Below are 24,422 nucleotides of genomic sequence, written 5' to 3'. Positions count from 1 at the left end.
TTTCAAATCAGTCTGGTGGATTTAGACACATTAAAATGGGAAATGAATTTATATCCCTAAGGACTGCTTTGAAAATCTTCATCCATTCGTCTGGAACAGAAGCTTTCTCAATGGCATTCAGGAAATCATCTCATTCCAGCACTCTGATAGCATCCAGTGGCTTTCACCTGAATTGCCGCTTTACACTTTTACCCAGGCCAGCGTCTTTTACCGTCTGTGGCACCTCGCTTGCAAGTGCATTATGTTTCATGTTGCTCCATGTAGGAAGGTGCCACCCTGAAAAATAGGAAGACCTGGTATTGCCCTAGAAAGGTTGTAGGCATCATTCTCCAGGACACAAAAGCTGCCAAGAGCAAAGGTGCACTCATGCATGTCAGTGAGACCTCAGAGGCCCTAAACACAATCAGCAGTCTAATAAGCTGGTGCCTTCCATAGGGACATGCAAAGGGCAGGTCAGTTATGATCATGTAAGGTTAACATCTTTCAGGCCTCTCATCCCTTCATTTATCCTTTGATAGTGGGTGACAACCTAGTAGCATGTCAGAGCTCTATGCACATTCATTCATACTTGCTCATTTGATTTTTGTGCTATTACTATTGGAGAAAAACACCAATGAATCAACAGCTTCAAAAATTATTTTCGCAGCACAGGGTCTGTATTTCCATACAAAAAAGCTTGGCCAGCAATAGTTGAATATTCCTTACCTTGCACTGGATGGGGCGTATGGGATGTTGCATACTTTCTTTAGTTGTGTACAATGACAGAATTTTCTTGCAGATCCCAAAGAATTGATGCATACCTCACAAAACTCATTCACAAGAGTCTGAAACCGTCACTGGTCAATCACATGTAGGATTGGTTCATCCTGAGTAAGTCTGGTTGCAATTCTATCTACTGTCTCACGGGCCACTCCCAGGAAGGAGGAATTTATCTTCCATCTGAAAGGATAAATATATAGAACATCAGGCAGGATGCAAGAGCTTGTTTGGAGCAAGCAAATGTTTCCTTCTGCAAACCAGGAAAACCTCTGGGACAAATTCACAGGTCATACATAAGGTGGTGTAAATTACACATCATTCATGAGTTTAAGGGAGTCTAAATTGTGTAGTTTACAGAACAAAAGGCATGGAATAGAAAGAGGCACAGGAGGGATAAGTTAAACTACCCCCTCCCTACACTTTACCCTACATGTTCTTGTGGCCCATTGACATGTAATTATGCCATCTTAGACCCCTTTATGTTCTCTTTTGCTCACTTAGGGCCTGATCTTGCTCTCACTGTAGCTGACAGGAGCTTTGCAGGAACACAGGATGGGATTTAAAAAAAAAAGTGAGTTATATGTGCCAAACACTCACTGATTTTCGATGGGAGCTGGATATCTAACTCTCTTAGGCTCCTGTGATGGAGCGCACTTGCCCTGCATTGGACAGGAAAGGGTTAACCCTACATTGTGGGCTGAGGAAGCCACGCCCCCTCAACTCTACTGGGCATGCACCAGTATAAAAGGGAGCAGCTCAGCTCAGTTGGAACTGATTGCTGGAGAGAAAGGATGCATGCTGCTGCTAGTTCCAGGTGAGAATAAGCCAAAGTCCTGGCAGAGGCCAGGGCACCCATGGAGGCCTTGCAGAGTTTGGAATTGCTAGGTACAGTGCAGACTGGGGAACCTGGAGGCAGCAGAGATGCCTGGACTGTGGCAATGGGAACAGTGGTAGGAAGCAGCCCAGAGGAATTAGATAATGAATTGGAATTTTGAGTCAGTGTGCTTTGGCTGCCCCCTTGATGATTCAGTGGCATGTGGAAAGGGAGGGCCTGGGCTGCTGCCACCACCCCCTGTTTTGTGTGTGTGGTGGCCCCCTTCCCTGACTGAGGCCACTTGGCCCCCTAGGCCCTATAACCCTGCTGATGGGGCAGATCCATTGACTAACCACTAGCCCCTACTGTCTTGCTAATAGGGGCAAATATATTGACTTAGGCTACTTATGCCCTGTTCCTACATCCTAAGGGGGATGGGGTCCCCCAACCTTGTCACAGCTCCTTTGAAAATACCAGATAGAGCAGTGGCTCTTAAACTTTTGTACTGGTGACCCCTTTTACACTGCAAGACTTTGAGTGTGACCCCTTATAAATTTATAAACCCTGGTTAATCTATTTAACACAATTATAAATGCTGGAGGCAAAATGGGATTTGGGGTAGAGGCTGACTTTTTGACTCCCTGGGGGTCCTGACCCCCTGAGAGCCTTTTACTCTTTATGTCCACTTAATGACTTGTAACTTCCTCTTCCATATGCACTGTCTCTGAACGGAGTCCCCTTGCTGACCCCAGACCCACCAATCAATACTAGTTTAAAAAAATCCCTCCACTCTCAGCAGGGCTGCTGGGGATTTGGCAAGTGGCACTCTTCCCTGTCAAAGCTGAATACTGATGCAATAGTCTAGGGTGGCATTTGTATACAAAATAGGCTGCTGGATGTGCAGTCTTTTGCATGAGGTAAATTCAGGGTCCTCCTAACCACCTTCTCTCCATTAGAGATCCCATGGCTAGAGAAACAGTCACGTATTCCCCATGTCTGTCTCCTCCTGTTGTCTCTTCTCTGATACTTAGAGCGTACAATTTTGGGGACAGGGAATCTTTATTTATTTTCTGTACAGAGCCTAGCACAGTAGGGTCCTGGGCTCAAGACTGCAGCTCCTAAATGCTGCTGCAATTCAAATTATAAATAAAACAATGAGAGAGAACTAGACTGGAACTTAGGAGACCTGAGTTCAATTCCCAGTGCTGCCACTAGTTTGCAGGATGACCTTAGGCAAGTCAGTTCCTTGCCCTGTCTTCCATCTCTAATATATGCTAAATGATAGAGAGCTCCTTTGTAAAGCTCTTTGAGATCTATGGGTGACAGAATCTAAGTATTCTTATTACCTACATTCCAGGTTGATTCATTTCACTCTGCCTCATTAAATTCCCCCAGCAGGTGGAAATGGATACAGTATTCCTCACATGCTAGTGAACTATTGTGTATGTTCTTTTGCATTTTAAGCAGCTGCCACAATCCATCCCCAGATATGACTATCACTGTGGTATTGACGGGGTGATAGGTAATCCCTAGCTGTCTAGTTAGTACAATGCTTTGGGGTGAAAGATGCTTTATAAATTTAAGATCTCGATAAGATATTGAGCTAGCCTCATTGCAACTTCACTTAAAAGAAAACACAAATGTATCATAAAAGCAAAACACAACCCAAAAAACACCAAACATTGCATTGACATTTACCACAAATGTTGATGCAATTAGTTACTTTTTGGCTTATGCCAGATGAGGGAGGGACAGGATCAGAGCTTTATGTAAGTCTATTTTCCCCACAGTTAGTCTTTTTGGTGTCTGTGCCAGAAATGCTATCCCAAATACCCTGCACCCTTTATTGCCTATACCAACCTCATCCCTCTAGATCTCTGATCTCTACACGGCAATTAATCATGCCATGACTGGCTTGTGAAAGGTGAATTGGGCTCACAGAGCTTGGGGTAAGGAGCTGTTTAATTGCAGTGTAGATTTTCATGCTTCAGGATGAAGCTTAAGCTCTGGGATCCCATGATGGGAGAGGGTCCCAGAGCTCAGGTGAACCTGAGTCAGCTGATACAGGCCAGCAGTAGGTGTTTAACTGCATTGAGACTTGCCCTTCAAGTCTCAAACTCCCTAAACGAGCCATCCTTCGCTCGCTGTCTAGAAATAAAAGGTGAGTGGCAGATGGCTAGTTTAGAGAATTTGCAAAGTGAGAAGGGAAAGAGGAGTCGGAGAAGAGAAAACAGTAGGGAGGAGTGACACTGGCCTGGAGAAAAGCAGGGAAGAAGATTACAAGTAACAAGTGGGAGGGGGAAGAGACAGAGCAGGATAAGCACCAGAGATCATGGTTTTCACTTTTGGGGGGAGCCACGGCTGGAGGTGCTCATTGGGAGCTGGACCCAAGCCCAGAGGAGAATCCCAAACCAGTGTAATCCTCCTCAAAGGAGTCCTTCAGAACTGAATGAAGCCTGGCATATCTCCACTAGGGAGCAGCAGAGAACAGTGCAAAAGCTTTAGCATCACTACAGACCAGGATGTGTACTGGGATTGCTTTCAATCCAAGTATACACAGAGCAACAGGGATACAGGTTGGTGTTAGAGAGGGACCCGTCTCTGGTCTCAAGGATGCTTGAGAATCTAGCAGTTCCAGTAAGTCTTCAGAAAGGGTTAAACTGCTGAAGTGTGTATTCCCTGGTAGTATAACTGGTCAGAAAACTAGAATTTTTCCTGGGGAATTTTTTCCCTTCAACTTCAAATCTTTTTATTTAACTCTCCCAAAATTGTAGATTTTTTAATTCCCCCCATTTTCTTCCCCCTCCACTGGATAAAGAAGGAATAAGGTAAATGGTGGTGGGAGGAATCAACCATTTTTTTCACCTCTCACCTTGCTTAATGAAAACTAAGTGTCCCCCCTGCCTTCCAGCTTATGCCATTGCAAAGTGGTGAAAATGGGAAGGAAATAAAATGACTTTTTTTGCAAAATTTTTCCTAATGTTTTCCTTTTCATTAAGTGTGCATTGCAATTGTTTTTTTGAGCAGGCCTACCTGTTATTAAATGGGAGGGGGGGGGCCCATCTTGTGAACCTAGCAGCATGGCAAGGGAGTAGGTGGGAGGAAGCAGCACTCTGGAATTCTGGGATAGATGGACAGTCCAGTCATTAGGGTGTTACCTATGACTTGGGGAAACCTGTGTTCAAGTCTCTGATCTCACAGATGGCCATCAGGCAAGTCACTGAGTGTATGTCTACACCACAAGTAAGCTTGGGGTTCAAAGCTAATGGGAGTTTTGAGTACAGACTGGTTGCAGCACTGGGCATCAGTTAGTGCCCAATCCCAAAAGGTGCTGAATGCCCTCAACTCCCATTGACTTCCCTGGGAGTGCAAGGTGCACAGCCCTTTCAGGATAAGAGCCCCTAGACAGCAGGGGTAAGAGGAAAAACATTAATAAACAGAGTAAGAACAGAGGGATGCAGAAGGGTCAGGTGGCACTAGACTTGTCCAGAAGGGAATGCTTGAGAAATTAAAGCTTGTCTCCTTTTGCATGGTATTATGTAATAAGCCTTGAGGACAAAAGGGGTGTTAAAATGCCTATGTCCCCTCTTAACAAGGTAACTATGCCCTTGGCACCAGGCAGGACTCCTCCTTCACCACTTGGAAAGGAAGTGTTTAGCCACATAAAAGCACATTATAATCACCATCCGCATACTGATCTCTGGCCTGGTTCTTCCTTATGAGAGACTGTTTGGTTCATATGGATTATGTAAGTGTGGTTATGACATCAGGAACTGCCATAGCATCCTGGGTCCTGGATCCATGGAGCTGGTCTCCCCATGCAGAGAATTTCCACTCTTGGACAGCTGAGGAAGAAACCCAGCCATGCACCCCCTGCTTCCCTCCAATTGGGGCTCTTTTATTTGTACTGCACCATTTCTTGTGAGCACTCCCTGTCCTCTTTTAAAACTTTATTTATACAGCATGGCTCAGTTTAAAACCTTCCTGGTTTTGGACCATAGCTGACACTGGCCTCTGCCCACTCCTCCTACCACTCCTGTCCCTTCTATCTGCACTCCTCCTTCCCCTCCCCAGAGCCTTCCTCTTTGAATCCCCCACCTCACCTTCCCTTCCCATCACTCTCACTCCTCACTCATTGTATTACTCCACCCAACACCTGCCCCTTCTGCCCCCTCACTGTAACTAGCCTGCACAGAGCCATTTGCACCTTTACTGCTTTTAAACATTATTCATATTGCCCTTTCAATTGCCCCTTTTCTTACTGTGCCCCATTGCTGCCTCTGACAGGCACTTGGATGTTTGTCTCCAGCATAGTATATGCACAAAGCATGTTACACTGTGTGCAGAGGATGCTACATAAATAGATTCCTTGCATACAGTCACAAAAGACAGTGAGTCATTACTTTAAAAGAAGTGGCAGACTATATAAAACATTGGCTATAATTAAGCAACATGAGGCTTGCCAAAGAGTGATTTATTAATGGCTGATATCAACTGCAGGGCTCTTTGTGTACCTGCTTGAAGTCATTCAGTTAAAACAAATTTTAAATGTCTGTGGGGCTGGACAAGGTAGAAAGCAGGGGAAACAGACTCATGGCAGATTAGTGGAACATCAGCACTACCACCTCCCCAAAAGAAAACAGGAGGGAGTATGAGGTGGCTCAGGGAACTGGTAATAGGTTGTAGTCACCTGTGTGAAGGTGAACAGTATCTAGGTCACCAGTTTGGGGCAGGGATTAACTAAGTTATTACCATCTGGGGGCCTGTGTGAAGGAAATTGGAGGGGAGCTGGGTATCTCACATCAATATCACATACTGATCATCAATTTTAGCACTAATAGACTTTTTTGGCAGTGTCAGCAGAGATCCTATGGACTGAATAGGGATGGAAAGTGGATCTCTGTCCACCTCAGTCCCAGAAGTAGACCCTCCAAGATGAAGGTTAAGGTACACTGGTGGGACAATTAAGGGAAATCTTTCCCCTGCTAAACACATGTTGTGCAGAAACAGAACTTCAAGCCTACATTTCCAGCAGATCATTCTCACTGGTGGTTCTTATTTAGGGTGTGTATGTTGCAATCAGTGTGATTTGCAGCTCATGTAGACATACCTGTGCCAGCTGTAATCTAGGTAGCTTGCTAAAAATAGCATTGAAGATGCATTGTCTTGTACTTCAGTGCAGACTAGCAAAGTGAATATGTACTTGGGGGACCAGGTGGGCTTGTACAGGCCACACAAAGGCCCACACTGCTGCATCTTCACTGATATTTTTAGCAGTCTAGTGAAATTAAAGCTAATGAGGGTATGCCTACCAAAGCTCCCATCACACCCCCAACTGCAGTGTAGACATAGCATTAGAGTGAGTATATTCAGTCTCAATCAGATTTGGGGGGAGGTGGCAGGAGTTTGATCTGCAGGCAGTTTCATTACATTTGTTTGTAATTTGTGGCCTGAATTTGGTTCCCCTTTTATTTCTGTTTGTATAAAAACTATTTAGACTGATTACTTAAGGGCAGTGACTATCTTATTATTCTGTGTACAGCACCTAGCACAATGGGGTCCTGGTCCATAAGAGCTCTTAGATGCTATGGTAATAGAAGTAGTAAATTTACTGAATTTTGGGAATTGAGTTGTACTATTGGTTATATCCTGGTAAAGCAATACCATTCTATTAGATGTGCTGTATGTGTATTTGCTACAGACCTATATCTCTCTGTACAAATATGTACACAGTTAGATAATACCCACATGATCATGAATACCTAGTAAAAATGAGGTGAGAGGTCAAATCTGTGACCTTATTAAACCTGAAGAGAAAATTACCATTCCAATGGCACAAGGTGCGACTGTCAACTCCCACCAGTTTAAAGAAGTTAATATCCAATCATTCATGCAGTCAGAATGCTCAGATTATATGCATGCACTTGCTACTTCCTCAAATAGCAAGAGGGAAAATAAGCAATCATTGACTAAAATCACTTTTGACAGTGTTTAAAGAACAAGCATGATGAAGACTTGAAAACATAAGAGACCTGAAGCACAGCTGCCAAATTACTCCTGCTAGTACCAAGAATGAGGCTGGAGAAGGGAGCACTTAAGTAAGTAGAGCTAGTTGGATTTTTTCCAACTTAATTTCCCTGTGGAAAATTTCAATGAAAACACAAATTTTCCATTTCAACTTTTTTTTAAAAATAAAAATCCCACACTAAATCAAAGCGAATTTTTTTACAAGACAAATTTTTCTGCAGAAACTTTTGTTTAGTCAATCCTATTTTTCCATCAAACAGTTGTGATAGAAATTTTCAACCAGCCCTATTACATGTGCTCCATTTGAAAGATCAGGGTTATACCCATGTCTCCTTGTACATGACTATTCTCAGTCCACACCCTGTCCCTTTCACACCAGGCTGTTAAGAGCAAGGGGAGGGGTGTTCTGTGGGAATTTTGATGGCCCGGTATTCAGGACAACACCCAAGGCTCTTACCACCTCCTACATCTGTTCTGATATACACCCCAAAAGGATTTACAGCACTAAGATATAATCATCAGGTTTCCTAGGTGTATTTTAAGAGCAGTGTGTTCTATTAATAGCCTTCTCCCTGCATGCCATAGACAGCAATCACCCTGCTCCAGTCTGAGAATGGGGACTGATGCATAAGAACAGCCATACTGGGTCAGGCCAAAGGTCCATCCAGCCCAGTATCCTGTTGGCTGACAGTGGCCAATGCCAGGTGCCCCAGAGGGAGTGAACCTAACAGGTAAAGATCTAGTGATCTGTCTCCTGCCATTCATCTCCACCCTCTGCCAAACAGAGGCTAGGGACACCATTCCTTACCCATCCTGGCTAATAGCCATTAATGGACTTAACCTCCATGAATTTATCCAGTTCTTTTAAACCCCATTACACTGATACCAAAAGAGAAGCATCTTTCACAGAACTGAAGAGAAACTGTCTCTCCAACATAAGCAAGGTGGAATTCACAAACTCCTAACAGCATGTTTTGAGGCAAAAATCAGTGGGATTTCACACATCCCCAGTAAAAATGTGAAATTTAATTCAACTTGGAGATTCACCATTTCTGGCAATAAAAATAGCTTTCCCCATCCCTTCAAAATGAGACCCTTCTGGCAGCAGAAACAGGCTTGCATTTTTTACCTGTGGAATCAGTTCATTAGTTTTACTTGCATTTGGAATTTTATTTTCTTACAAATTCCTAATAAAATAGCACACAAAGATCCAAACCACAACAGCATGCAATAGGAGTACTGTGGTTTTGGGCCATTACTGTAGTTTAATGTGTACAGTGCTTTGAATATATAGACACTATAAAAAGTAGTGTTGATAAACTGTCACCTTTTATTTATAAGGTCAGTAATTTGCATCTGAGGAACTCAGTGCCTTACAACCATTTAGGGTCACATTTTTGCATGCATATGTCCATGCAACTCCCCATAGCTTCAATGGGAAATGAATACACTTATCTGCGGGGAGAATTTGGCCTTAATTATGCCTTGTAACACCACCTCCCCCACCTCCAACAGGATACTCATTTTATAGAGGGAAAACTGAAGTATGGAGAAACAGCAATTTGCACAGGGTAACTGTGGCTAAAATGGGAGCTCCACCTCACAAACCTGTTTCTTGTTCTGTTTGGTTATGCCACCTCGCCAATGAACCCCATGAAGTCACTGTCTAATGACAGCATGCTGGTTTCTTTAGCAATGTCATTCACTGTCATCCTCCTTCCACACAACCTATCTCAGAGCAAAACCTTCTAATCTGCTTCAATGGAAAAGCATACTGGTCCCTTTTTCTCCATCTTACCAAGCTTTTGGAACATTTGTGAATTCCTTTCATATGGCTTAATAGCCATAGTTGTGATAATTGGGCCTACAAATTTACCCTAATTGTGAGCTTAGCTGTAAAAAGTGAGTTAGTTCCTAGGATGTCACAATAACCTACAACAAATGTTGATGGGAAAAGGTATGAAAAGGGAGACACACTGAATTAGTCCAGACAGAAAGGCCTCTTGATATAACTTAAGGCCTACATTAAGGTCATGCTTGATAAGGAAAAGTGGAACCAGAAATCAGTGAACCCAACTGGTGTCAAACTAGGCCTAATTGGTAGACAAAACCAGAGGATGATCTGTTTCACCCATCACTCTTTTAGGGTCCTTGAAGAAAGTTTAGGGAGGAAAAATGGGCTACTGGAGCAAGCTTCACCATCATGGCTGTCACCCCCACCATCTCCTGGGACCCCAAGCCTGTGTCATCTTCATCCTGAGAGAAGTACTGATCAGACTGGAGGGAGTGACCCAGATGACATTGCTGCCTCTACTGACTCCAGCTGAATCCCAACCACAACCCATGATGAAACAGGATTGGACTTCAACAGCAGCAGCTCCAGGTCATCTCAGCAACTTTTCCCCAGGAGGACAGTTTTTACCATCTTAGATACCATCTACCAGACTGTCAAACAAGGCTTTTTCCTTCTAAAATCTCTCTCCAGCTAAAGGAAAAGGGAACAAGGGATGTTTAAAATGCAAGCTTTATTTAATACTTGACATTTCAAATGTTTTAACTGTTTTCCCTTTTCTTTATCTTTATTAAAAAGTTAAAGATTTTTTATGGTGTTTGCTGTGGTACTAAGCAGGCTGTCTCTGTATACAAAACCCCAGACCTCCTTTAACACTGTTTAATGTTGGACAGTGACTGGATTGTGCCATCATCTTTTAGCCCATATATTTCATCTAAACTAATACAACAGATGTCCAGGTTTAGGTTAGGGACCCAGTTGATTGTTTCAGGTGACAATGAGTGGATGGCAGATATATCCTGGTGTGATATTTTAGGACACTGGTTGAAAATCTCTGACCAACTCAGGTATAGAGCATCTCACTTCTGCACACAAGCAAGAAGCACTTGAGTGCATTAAAATACCATGTGCCTTTGTCTTAGTCTATAATAGCAGCATCCTCTTAAGCTAAATAAATTCCTAAACAATTGCAGGGTGCATACATGACAGCAACACAGTGTGAATCCTTCTTGCCTTCCAATATTACCCAAGAGGAGAAGGAAACAAAATGCATATCTTCATCTGCATCTATCCTGTCTTACAATGCTCATTGACAGCGGTCCACCCCTGTCTAGCAATGTTGGTGCACTCATTCACCTAGAGTAAGCCTCCTGGTTAAAGTTTGGTAAGTGGAACTGGTGACCTCACAACTTTAGTTTACCCATCTCAGATCTTTCTTTACTACTATGACCTTTATAGGTATTTATTTTAAAATTGTTTATTTGATGCCCTTTTAGTAATCTATATTACATAAAGGTAACACTTAAGTTTTTCTGTAGCTCTTTCCTGCTTTGTTCTTTGTATTGCAGTAGCACTTAAGAGCCCCAGTCACAGACCAGGATCCCATCATGCTAGGCCCTGTACAAACACAGAACAAAAAGAGGGACCCTTCCCAAAAAGCTTGCAACTCATAATATAAGGCAAGAGTGAATCAAATGTCAAGGTTCTAGCTGAAAAGGACACTTGAGTGGTTGAAATCCACTAACAGTTGGATGTCATTTTAGTAGCCTACCATGAAAGTCCAGTGGCATTTGCCCTCTATTCAGCAGCACATGAAGAATGTTTACAAGGACCATATTTAAAAAATCTAGCTTTATGGGAATGTAAATTCATGTGATCAATCACCATTTTAAATAACATCTGTACTACAGTGGTTATCCTTAATGATCTTTTAGGTGTGTTTTTTTTTTTCAAACTGCAGTGACAACACCAACAAGTTGAAAGACTGATTTCCCCCACCCCATTTTTGGAGCCTTTATTGAACTGATCAAAACATCCACAAACTAAATATCCCTCCTGCCCCATTTCTTGATAAAGTGTACTGCTCCTGAACTCAATGCTCTAACCACCAAATTCTGCCCTCAAGTACCAATGTTAGCTACATACATGCACATCAGTACACACCCCAACCTGCCATCAGCATTCCAAGGGCAGAAACAGGCTCTAATATAGACAAACACTTCCATCTGCATATGGATTTTTGCATGTGGTTCTAGTCTGAGCCCAATGAATGGTTTTGGAGATTAGTCTGCTGATTACCACATGGGCAGCTGCAAAGCAAGCTTACGCTCATTACACTGCCAATGCACCTCAAAGCCTGCTCGGGAGCTACGTTCAGTCTCTGGTCTTGGTGTTGACATTGTCAATAAAGGATTCACTCAGTGCAAATGATAGAAATGTCTTCTAATGGCATGGATAGTTTGCCACTTTATGAAATGTACAAAGACCCACCATCTCCTCTCACATAGCCCACCAAACAGCCATCAGATAGGAATGGACAGGTCTGTAATTTGTTAAATAGAGTAGGTGAAAAAGTTATATGTTGAAAAAATGTTTCAATTTTTTCACTGCTTTTTCATTTTTTTAAATATTCTTTTGGAACAAAAAAGGTTAAACAATCTAAATTTCAAATATATTGACCAGCTCTACCCCCTACCAAGCCTCTAAGCTATCCCTTTGCAGCCATGAGAACGTTTCCTCTTAAATGAGAATGGAACACTCTCCTTCCTTTCATCCTCACTTTTTGAAAATTTATGTGTATGCAAAGCATCTTTCACATGTATCTCTGTTCTGCACCAAAGCTGGAAGTAGAGGGCAAAATTCCAATGTATCAATAAAGCAGGTACTGGGAAACAACATAATTGCTGCAAAGTGAAAGATGGATAGATGCATTAAATAGCAGATCCTGATACTCACTTCAACAACAGAAAAGAAATCTTGGGAGCAGAGCTGTTTTTCGTGCCATATCCTGCTGTAATGAGGTCAACCCATCTTGGTTTCGACTGGGATTTATTATTGCAACAAGTGCAAAGCTTCCCAGCCCACGCCTGGAGCAGTCTAGTTTGGTGCTCACGTGCAACGTGACCTCTTTTCTTTTTGGTGAAGCTGGGAAAGGGGAGGAAATAGCAATCAATCACACAACCCATACTCCAGCTTCTAGCTGATAGTTCTGAGCAGTTTATCACACCCCTTTCATGGCAAGGGCTGCAAATGTAGTTAGCAAAGACAAGCCAGCAAACAGGACTGAAGTGGGGCTCCCAACCATGTTAGACGTAGAGAAAACTGGAGGAAAAAAATCACTGAGTTTAGACTTAAACTAAATGTACTTTGGTTCAACACAAATATTTAACCCTTAATTTCCCTGAAGTAGTGAAGGTCAATAAACTAATCATTCTTCTTTCCCCCAATGGCAGTCATTGCCACTTATCTTTCTCTTCAGAGGATGTGCACAGGGAGCAAATGTCTGGGAAGTGGGCACAGTTTCCTGCAGCAGGTGAAGTGAATCTCATATCCAAGAATCAGGGAGGGTTTCAGGGACTGGGGAGACAATGGGGTTTGGGATTTGCTCGAAGCAAGAGTCTTGGCCAGCCTTGCCTAACAGGAAACCTTCTGGGAAATACTCCCCAAACCCAATCTAGATTAAACCTAGCTCAGGTATGTCTACATGAGCTGCAATCTCACTCCACAATTGTAGTACTGGCATACCCTCTGACTCTACCCGGTAATCTAAAGACTAATCCAGGACACCCAGACTGACAGCCAGTCAATAACACAGCACTGAACAATGACAAGACATTGACCACAATAGAACCTCCAAACTGATGGGGCTGGAATCTTATTTAGCAGTGCTGAAACCTTCATATGGGACCCTCAGAAAAGGAACTGAGCCATTTATTCCTTTGACATAAACACAGATTTGTGGAGGCTGGGTGTGCTATTTACAAACTCTCATGTATGAGAACACAAAGTAGGTCAGCAACCAACATATCTGAAAGATGAAGAAACCTGCATTTCAGTTCCCCCATTTTAGGCAGGGTCTTAATCACAGCGACAAGGCAAAGGGTTCTCCAGCTACATCAGAAAATTCTCTCAGTTAGTGCTACCAGGCACAGCAAAGGCCTTGTTACAACACCGGATTCATCATGGACAAAGGAGCTTTCAACTATTTCCCAAGTGACCTATATAACGAACCAGGACCAGCTCTAGGTTTTTTGCCACCCTAAGCTCCGAGAGCGCAACTGCCCAAGCAAAAAAAAAAAAGGGTGGCCGGAGTGCCACCCCAAACACGTGCTTGCTTTGCTGGTGCCTAGAGCCGGTCCTGTAACGAACCCAAACAAATTAAGGGCTGAATAATAGCCTCACTGAAGGCAGAAAGTGTCATGGCTTGTTTTGGCTCAAGAAAGGATTTCAGTCCCCTTCATGATTCTGGAATCTAAACCAGATCAGGTTTAGACTAGGACAGAGACCGAGCTGTATCTCTGAGACACGTACTTTTGAGATTGGATTGGGATGCAAATTATTTGTTGCAATTTTTAATGAGTTAATTCTCCTGCCCCCAATAAAAAAATCATGCTGATTTTATCAGCTTCTACACTTCGTCTCACACCACACCTTTCCAGGTTCTGTTGAGCTGGGCCGTCCCCATCCAACCTGCCTAGGAAAGAGAAGGACAGGGCTACAGAGAACAGAGAGACAGGTTTGCTCAACAGCTCTCCTAGAAAGTGATCCAGCAGAGAGAAAGAGAGAGAGCGCGCACCAGCATGTGTATTTAGGGCCAGTAAGTGGCTCATTTCCAGTAGGCCAATCATTTCCAGTCAAGTAACACCCTGCATGCTCACCAAAATCAAAGCAGTTAATCATGCACAGTGATTTGACATTCATAAGGGAAAGTTTGCCTTCCCTTTGTAATAAAACGAATATTAAAGGCCTGATTCTTCACAGGCAGAAGCACAGAGCAGGCTGCAAAAATGAGCATGTCTGTGCAACAGTTTCCACTCCATGTACCATGGCTGTGCATACGGAGTACTTGCACCGCCTAACCCCAGCAGGAATGGTTACTTTGGGCAGCCATAATAACTGTATGCAGAAGTTAGACATGCAATTGCACTTGCATTTTTGCATGTGGCCTGCACTGCTGGTGTTCTGAAAATTGAGCCTTAAGAAAAGTGATGGTGGAAATCTCAAAAAGGTTCAGCGTTTAGACTCAGATCATAAGTTACTACTGCTAGGCCTTTACATTGTATATTATGTGTATTGGGCCCTTTACAAAGCCGAGCCACCTCTACCCCCAGCACCATCTAATCTAGTTTAGACAAGATAAAATAAGACAAAACAAAAACAAAGGAAATTATTCAAGTCAGGGAAGGTGAAGAATGGTGAGACCACCAACATAGGAGCGGTTCATTGCATGGAAGGACTGGGCTTTAAGGATGCATATGAAGGAGAAAAGAGAGAATGCTCTGCAGACAAGAACTGAGGACAGTTCAGACGCATTTAAGGGCTCCAGCTGCAGGAGTAGAAGCAGGTTATGAATACCCCATAGATCAGGAATGCTAAGACCTGGGGTTTTCATTCAGCTCATTATAGAGATAAGGGCCATTTGTAAAATTTCAGAACTGGGCTTACATATTTGAATCTCTTTTTGCCTTCTGTCCCAAATGACTGGAAGCCAAGAGTGCTCAGCTACTGACAGCAGGTGCTCAGCTCCCTACAGGACTGGACCCTTTTTCGGCTCTAGCTCATTTCTATATGGAATATGAGTGCACGAAACTCATTGACATAGTGAAGAGTATTTGGATAAGAAACAGTAATAATTAATAATAGCCCTTTATATCGGTGCCAATGTCTGATAAAATCTGGGTGACTTCATCCTTTTTTGTTAACTAGTGATTGAGAGTTCTTGGATTTAACTGATCACTAGCTACAGGTCCATCCTTTGCTGGGACATAATCATTAAATCAATTGCCAGTTGTGACTACATCTGCTGTCGAGTCATATTTCTGCCCTTCAGTTTCCTGTGTGTTTGTATTTGCATGCTTTGCCACCTCCTCTGCACTGATATACCAGTTGTTCTGCCAGGCTTATGGGATTTGTTTACATAGAATCCAACAGTTGAGTCAAGAATGGTTTAACTGCAACAATATCTTTGCAACTCATGCTCAGGTAAGTTGGGCGAATCAAACAAACCGTGTTTGCAACAAGAAATTCACATTGGGCATTCCAGATTTAAAAAATAAAGGCTGCTTTTGATACCTATAGGTGATGCATGGGATATTCAAAAGCACCTAAGAAGTTTATAAGGACAGCTGGGCAGGACATCTTTTTTTCTGCCCAGTGAATATTTTTGAGAATTCAAATTTTTTCTCCATCTCAAACCAGGGCAAAAAATCAAATTCTCAAATTCACAAATTGAAAAAAAAATTAATTTCAGGCCAATCAAAATGTTTTGTTTTGATAATTTCAAAACAACATTTCGATTTGATCCTGACATTTTGTTCTTTTTTCAACTTTTTTTTTTAGTTTAGTTAACTTAAATTTCAAAGTAAAAAGTCATTTTGAACTGGAAAAACAATTTTTCATTCATAAATGTCAAAACAAAGTTTTTCAAGTTGGGAAATTCATCCAAACCAACCCTGTTCCGTGAACAGTTTAAATATAGATGACTCCCCATTTTTCAATAAAAAATGACTCTCCGAAACATTCCTGACTAGCTCTACACTTAAAAGTATAGGCCACACTAAAAGTCGATGGGACTTGTGCCAAGTCATCTAGGAATTCCTGAAAATCTCATCCAGTGGTGCCTGGTTTTCTTCTCACTTACTCTGACAACTGCAGCAGAATGCCTCCTGATTTACACCAGTTCAAGTTAAAGGGGAATCAGGCCCCATCAATTTTCACCTGGCCAATGGCAAGCCTACATTGGTTCAGGACGACAACCAGACTGGTCATACCAGATTAGAGTTTTGGTGTAAGGGACCTGATCTGACCTAGGAGTCAGGATGCTCTGCAACTCACAGGAGACAAGGTAACTTGCAGGATTGAGTCCAAGGATAATCCATAATATCCGCACCAGAGGGAGAAGTGTAAAACTGGTATTAACCACAGGGACCTGGAAATAAAGCACGGATGCACTCCTTGGTGACTGGGTATTCCCGAAGCATACCCTTTAACAGGCACGCCTTGAGAATTTTATGTATTATAGTACGAAAGGCTTGGCATAGGTTGTTTGCTCTTTTTGTGTCCTGCCATGAGGGCTATGAGAAGCATTCACAAAATTCAACAACTCTAATGCGTAAAGGTGTTGCATTCTCTTGCAAATTTATGAAAGTATCCTGATCCTGTGAGAACCATTAAAATATAATTACAGATGGACAAAATATCCTGGTCATTCCTGATAGTCTCCTCTGCTCTACCAACACTAGCCTTAACACTTCTTTCATCATTTCTTTCTCTTCCTCCTTCCTATGCTTTCCTCTGTGCTGCCTCCTTCCCTTGGGGTGCCCACACCAGCCCTGTTTGTCAGGCCACCCTCTCAAAAAAAAATCCTTCCTACGTTCTCATGTCTGCTGAACCACCCGCCAGAAACGAGTTAATACAGAACAAACAAACAATATGTGGCAAACTATCAAGATGGGCACCGGCTAATGGGTTTGATATATGGGCCCCGACTCAGCAAGGCACTCTGTGGATGGTCAGCTGTTTGTATCATTAGTTACTGACAAATACTGTTTGATAAGTAACAGTGGGATCCATGGTTTTATGACTGAAAATGTTATCCTACCTTCAGCCCACCCCATTTTGTTACTTTTACTTGCTATGGCATGTCTGACACTCAGACTGGAAATGCTTATGGCAAAGTATTTCAATCAGATTTTCAAAGTCTGTTTAAGTACCTAAAGATGAAGATACATAACGAGTGAAATTTATAAAAACACCTAAGCAGGTTAGGTGCCTAACTCCCATTGAAAGTCAACAGGACTTGGGTGTTTAACTCAGGCATTTTGGCAAATCCCACAACTCCTGTCTGTATCTTTAGGTACCAAAATACCTTTGCAAGCCTGATCTCTTCTCTCATATATATATATACACACACACATACACACACACACACACCCCCACTTGTGCATGCACGCACGCACACACAAATAAGGCAAGGGGCCAGATTTAGTGTTGTAAAAGTACTAAATAATAAATTCTAGATATAACAGCCCAATTATCCAACAATGCATGAAGGAGCTGAACAAATAGTGTATATATGAGGATTCCACTGATTCATCCTTATATCTGTGTTTCATAGTGCTGGAAAACTTTTTAAATTGGGGATATGGTTCTGTGACTCGTTTGTTGGATCAAAATTAAGCTGCTGTAAACTATTGGTCTAGTCTCGCTGGCAAATATTTAGGTTTCTTTTCCTAATTTTACAGACGTTAGTTGGATAAATGTTATTTTTGACCATCGTTTTTAGTTCTTTTATCTTCTTAGTGCTTATGTTTTGTTTAAACATGCTAAATTAAGCACAGTCAGCTAGTCACTTAACCGCTCCAACCAAGAGAAAACTGTGTAATTATTCTTTATAATACAATATAATTCATGTAGGGCCAACAATTTTAGGAATCTGAGATTGTTTATGATAATATTTTCCTCCATGAACTGCCAATGGCCCTTGAAGAAACTGCTTAGAGGTTACACTAGCCTTTTGTTCCTCCTAAGAACGTTATTTAATTCTTAGGTATGAAAATTAGGTGGTATATGCTTTTATCTTCATGTAGTAGCACTACTCTAATAATTAGTGAAATTCATTTTAGCATGATACTCTAAGCCATGAATACTTGAATGTAATGCGGATATATTTTATGTTATAAAATAATAAACACAAATGTTATTTTAAGAATCTCCTATTTTGAATGAAAATCCAGAAACTTCTGAAATTTTGAATTACAAAATTCAAGTTATGTTCAAGCAAAAATTAAACTTTCACATCAAAACACTCAGTACACCAAATTTCCACATGTCCACATTTTGCACCTCCTTTCCACTCCTCCCAAAAAGGGAATGTTGAGAGTTATGAAATAGCCCAGAATTGAATTATTAATTTTGTGCGTGGGAAATGTCTATAGAGAGGTTTACATTTACAAGTGTGCAAATATTAACCAATTTATTTTAATTAAATGATGGATTTATTTAATTTCTGTGACTCAGATGAGACTGAAACTTCTTCTGATCACATCCACTGCATTGTCTGTCTATACTATGCTGTCTGTCTAAATTACACTACAATTTAATGCAATTATTCTAAATTCCTTGAGGCAAATACTGGTATGTCCTCTTAATGGTGGAGAATATATGGATGGTGCTTAATAAGACTTCAGTTCAGCAAAGCATGCCTATTCACATGCCTATCTTTAAACATGCAAAGAATCGTCCTGATGCCAAGAAGGATGAAGACATCTCAAGAAAGGCTAGTTTCATGGTACTTCCATTCAGGAACTAAAATCCTATTCTCAGGGGATTTTAGCTCTAATATCAAACTACAAGGAGTCTGCATAGTTTCCTGGACTCCTGGGATGCAGATGGAACTAAAGATCCCAAATATCTGAGAGTGGTTCTTCATTAACAGTTCCATCACCTCTTCCAAGAACTACTTTAAATGCTGTTTCCTACCCAGCCATCTAAGAGTTCAAAAGGGAAGGAGCCAGTCTCTCCATGAAAAAAGTGTAAAAGGGACTAAAGTTTTAAATTGCAATTAAATCAACTGGTTAGCTTGATAACCAAGTACTATAGTGTGTGACACTGGCAGTTTGGGAATCCATTTGTCATCATTCACATTTAAATAGAACTTTTGTAATGGTAAAGGGCTGTGCAAATGTTAATTATCCTCATGGTGAAGGAAGGTCAGTATTATTAACCCCATTTCACAGATGGGGAACTGAGGCATGGGGACATGAAATGACTTGCAAGTTTCCTTCCTGCTGATGTAAGACTGAGTTAACAATCCTATAAAGAATCGGAATATCCTATAAACACTCAAGTTATTGTTACAATCATTAAGCCAATGTTACAAGCCATTGCCTCCAATTTCAAGACTGACAAACTAGCATCTGAACTGACAGTATCACAGGTAACTGGGTAATAAGATCCCAAATTTAAGAGTGCTTCAGACCCTAGGATTTGATCGGGCTCATTATAGAAACAGGAACTGTAATGTAGCCAGCCTTCTGTACTATAACTTCCGAGTCTGAATCATAACTTAGTGAAACCCTGTGTGATGATTCAAGAAAAGAAATTAATCAAAAACTCAAAGTTCTGAAAATTTCAACCAAGTCTAGTGTTAGTGTAAGAGCTAAAGAGCCAGGGAGAACCACTGGGTCTGTCTGAGTCCATAAACCTCAGTAAAGAATCCCCTTTAATTAAAAACTAATCCTGTCTCTTCTATCATGAGGGACACTACAGGGCTGATTTGGGCCCCAACAGTAGTATAAATGTATATTATAAGAAATTTGGCTTATTTCTTCTACTTCCTGCTACTTGACCAAATCAGAAAAGAGGAAGGGAGGGAGTAAAAGAGAGAAAGAAAGATGAAAGGGATAGACAGAGAGAGGAAGGGAGAAAAATCAGCTTTTTAAATTTATGTTACTACTGGATTAAAAAGGGTTATTAGAGCCAACTATACTTCCTATGACCAGAGACGAGCTGAAGACACCACTAGTGACCATCTCATCCTCATTAAGCTACAATCCATCAGAGCTCTTCATGGAAGATATTTAACCAGGATCCTCCCAGCACAGGGTTATCTTCCTCCTACTTCAAAAATTGGTGTTTTGCCAAATGTGCTTCTGGGTATTATGCAGGAAGTCAACTAGTTGATTTTAATGGTTCCTTCTGGCCTTACAATGCAGGAATCTAAATTCTACAAATCTAAAACTTTTCACCTACTTCCTTCAATAATTGAAAGCACCATGTATATTTGATTATGCAGTGTCAGCCTCACTCCTTCGGATGGAAAATCTCCAGCCATTCTCACCTTTAGCCCGAATATAAAACGGATGCACAAAAGAAACGTGCTACATCCCAATGGACAGAATCTCAGGGATGGGGCAAAGACAAGCATAATCATCCGGGAAGACTTCCCTTTATATTTCCAGGCATGTCCCAACTCTCAAGAGATGTGAAAAATGGGGTCCAGGTTTCCTCTTAAGGATGGTCGAGTCTCAGAAGGTTTGAAAATTCTGTTGGGTTTGGATGGATGTTATTCTGTAATATAAAAGAACCCATGGAAGCTCCTGCTAGCCCAGTAGTTCTCAAACTGTGGGTTGTGACCCCAAAGTGGGTCATGACCCCGTTTTAATGGAGTCACCAGGGCTGGCATTAGACTTGCTGGGCCCCGGGCTGAAGCCCAAGCCCCACCGCCCAGGGCTAAAGCCGAAGCCAGAAGGTGGCTGGGTTCAGGTTACAGGCCCCCTGCCTGGAGCTGAAGCCCTTGGCCTTTGGCTTTGCCCCCTGCACCCAGGGCAGTGTGGCTTGGGCTTTGGCCCTCTCACCCAGGGCAGCGGGGCTCAGGCTTTGGTCCCCTCTCCTGGGATCGTGTAATAATTTTCATTGTCAGAAGGGGGTCGCGGTGCAATGAAGTTTGAGAACCCCTGTAGCCCATCCCTTTCCAACAAGGCTTCAGCTCCCACCCACTTTCACCCCTCCTCTTGTAGCCTCAAGCAACCCTGGGTCTCATTTCCACCTTCCCAAAAGCATCTCTGACTTTCCCTACAGTCTGGGCTACCCTGTCTCTTCTAGGGTCCCGGGTACAAACAAGTTCTGGAGCAGGATTCATTAATATATGTTTGGGTCGAGGTGCCTACACTGTCCATTCCTATCTTGTCTAGGGAGCTATGGAACGGGATGCAGAACCGTAGACTGCATTGTGAACCAGAGCTAATGAGACCCTACAGCAGAGGCACCCAGCAGCAGGTCATGCTACGCTATGTAAAAGATAGGAGGGGGAGAGCTGACATTCAAAGTGGGAGGTGGAATTCCCAGGCAGACAGGCATGTTACAGGCCTCACACCAGTGCACTGGTGAGGGGCTGGAACTGGATAGAGGGGATAGTGAGGATGACTCGAGTATGTTTTTAGGGTGGAGGGACTCTGCTTGGGGTTACTGAACTGATTCCCAACCTCACAAAAGAATCCACTTCGGACTGATTCAAAGAAAGGCCTGAACTGATTTTAGTCCTAAGTATTTCCAACCTCTCACTTCCACGTACAAGACACCACATTTTTCATTGATATGACGGTCCACACACCATCCAAATTTTGCTCCCCAACCTCTCCAGACATGTTGCAGCTACACATCTTGCTGCCACTAAACAAGGCTTACCCTCTTGGCGCACACACTCTTCATTGCGAGACCCAGCACAGAGGCTAATGGATTCCATGGAAGATCCAAATGTATTTACAGGGCACCTGGAGAGGAGGTCGCATTCAGAGTTATTGGATTTGGGTGCATTCCCACTGAAAGCCATGCCCTCTGTAATTACTTTGATTTTAAACACAAACGCTCATTGACTTAATTCACCAACCTCAAAGGGCTTTACAATAATGGGCAAGAATTGTTATCCTTTTTGACTGGAGCTGGCTGAAGATAAACAGACTCCCCCTCCCAGACATTTTCTGAGCAGCTCTGTTTTTTAGAGATGAGGTAACTGATGACTTGTTCAAAGGTTAGACAGCAGGCCATGGGCAGAAGCAGGTACAGAACCCAGATCTCCTGACTCCTATTCCAGTGTTTTATCCACTGGTCTATACTGCCTCTCAATTTTCAGGGATAAGTAAAGTTTCTTGGACTTTCAAGTAAACTGATTTGTGGATGAAACTGTGGTACTTAGAAGACCAAATGGCATTACCTGCACATGCAATTATTTACACAGAATGGAGGACATCCTTTAATAACTTGGCCCTAACTCCTCATCCAGCTATCGCATTTAATATATCCTTTGGTACAGGCATGGTTTTATCAATGGGGTAGCAGTGAGGAAGATCTGATAAAGCACAGCTCAGATGTTTTAGTTATCCTTTGCCTTATCCATCTTATCAGAATCCTGAGAGGATGTTGTACTTATCAGCCCTTGCCCTATTTAGAATCAAGTTGTTAATGAGTCCAGGCTATCTCCTATGGATCTCAATCCATTTCTGTTTCACCTCCTCTAGTGCTGGAGGAAAGATATAGATGAAGTGGGCTGTAGCTCACGAAAGCTTATGCTCAAATAAATTGGTTAGTCTCTAAGGTGCCACAAGTCCTCCTTTTCTTTTAGCAGACAAATTATTTCCTTCTGGTTGAGAGCCAGTTTCAACAATACTGCAATCTCCTTTCCTACCCAGGCCTCAATCTTTCTTCCTCCCTGACGTTTGCATGGCCTGTTCTGCTAAATTCCTTGCCTGTGCCAGTGTTCCATTTGCTTGCATGTGACTCAGTGCATGAAGTTTCATTCACCATCTAGATGCCTGTTATTAAACTTCACATATTTAAATGGGATTGGGTGACAGGTGAATCCTTGATTCATAGGCAGTTTGTTCACAAAGCACTTTGATTAATCTAATCTTGATCCAACACTTAACGGGAACAAATATCTTTTCTAAAAATCAGCATTAAAATCAAATCTTTTTTTTTTAGTATATCAGTGTAACAGAGTGAAATTAAACCCAAGGAATATATACATACACAAATCAGTAACAGAGACAGTCCCATACCTAAAAGCTAGATCTAAACACCCTCTGAACTCTGGGAAAGTCTAGATCCAAATGTAACCAGTGCCACCTGATCTCATCTATATACAGTTCTCTAAAGTGACAAGGTTCAGTGACAGTCCCGCCCACACTTATCAGCCTGCCAAGGTGTGAATATGGGATACAATATGTGGCAAAGACCTACGATGAAGGGGACACACAAATTATCAATGCAGGAAGCTGGAAATCATTGCTTTAGTGTAAAGACATTGTGAAATCCATGAGGGATTTCACTGTTGCTGTTGATTTTATGTGGAAAGTGCTCAGAAACTAAAGTGATGATCAGTAGTGCAAAACCTTAAAACAGATATTTCTGAGGGCATTCTGTGCCAAAAAATAAAAAATTCTGCACCAACAAATTAAAAATTCTGTGCACAATATTTTAAAATTCTGCAAAATTCTGCAAGTTTTATTTATCAATAAATAATGCAGAGGCTCCAGCATGGCAGGGGGGAACACAGGCCATAGGCTGCACGAAGGTGGGAGATCATCCACCCCAGACATGGACTCAGCAGTGAGGCTGCATCTGACCCTGACACAGCACAAGGTCTGGGCCTGCCCCAGAAACACTCTGGGGCTTTGCCCCTCTGCACCAGGTGTACCAGGTGAGGGGCAGGCAGGCTCATCCAGGCAGGATCCAAGTGAGAAGGGGCTCAGTGTGGGGTGAGAGGGTTCTGTGTGGGACAATCTGGGTGCAGGCAGCTCAGTGAGGGGTCTGGATGCAGAGAGGCTCGTTGGTGAGGGTTTCCAGGTGCAGGGGCAATGGGATTCTCCAGGTGGGGCTTCCAGGTGAAGATGGTTGGGGCTCAGTGGAGAGGTCTGGGTGTGCCGCTTTCAGTGGGGGGGGGTCTGGGAACTGAGGGACTGGGGCTTGGTGGCATGGGGGTCTGGGTGCAGCTAGTTGGGGGTCAGTGGTGCGGATGTCTGGATGTGGGGGCTCAATTTGGTGCGGAGGGATGGGGCTTGTTATGGTGGGGGTTTAAGTGCTGGGAGCTCAGTGTGGGGTGGTCTGGGGTGCAGGGGTGGGGGTCCAGAGGCATGGGGGATCCAGATGCAGGGGTTGAGGTTCAGTGGGGTAGGGTTTGGGTATGGAAGGCTAGGGGGGTTCTGGATGTACCAGGTGAGGCTTGGCAGGGGTGTCTGAGTATGGAAGGTCCAGATGCATGGGGGTTGGGAGGATGGGGGAGCAGCTCCCTATACAGTGACCCCTCTCCCCCGC

General features: G+C 42.7%; 1 long non-coding RNA gene across 1 annotated transcript; it reads left to right on the top strand.

Annotated features, from left to right (window-relative positions):
* The first annotated feature begins 1,529 nt into the window (after positions 1 to 1,529).
* On the top strand, positions 1,530 to 10,099 carry LOC141975981 (uncharacterized). Its single transcript, XR_012636042.1, has 3 exons — positions 1,530 to 1,573; positions 7,562 to 7,671; positions 9,747 to 10,099. It is a non-coding gene; the product is annotated as an uncharacterized LOC141975981 (long non-coding RNA).
* Positions 10,100 to 24,422: the final 14,323 nt, after the last annotated feature.

The sequence above is a fragment of the Natator depressus genome, chromosome 22 (genome assembly GCF_965152275.1).
Source record: "Natator depressus isolate rNatDep1 chromosome 22, rNatDep2.hap1, whole genome shotgun sequence".
NCBI lineage: Eukaryota > Metazoa > Chordata > Testudines > Cheloniidae > Natator > Natator depressus.
The sequence above is the reverse complement of the archived record's forward strand: the minus strand, read 5'-3'. Positions and strand labels throughout refer to the sequence as shown.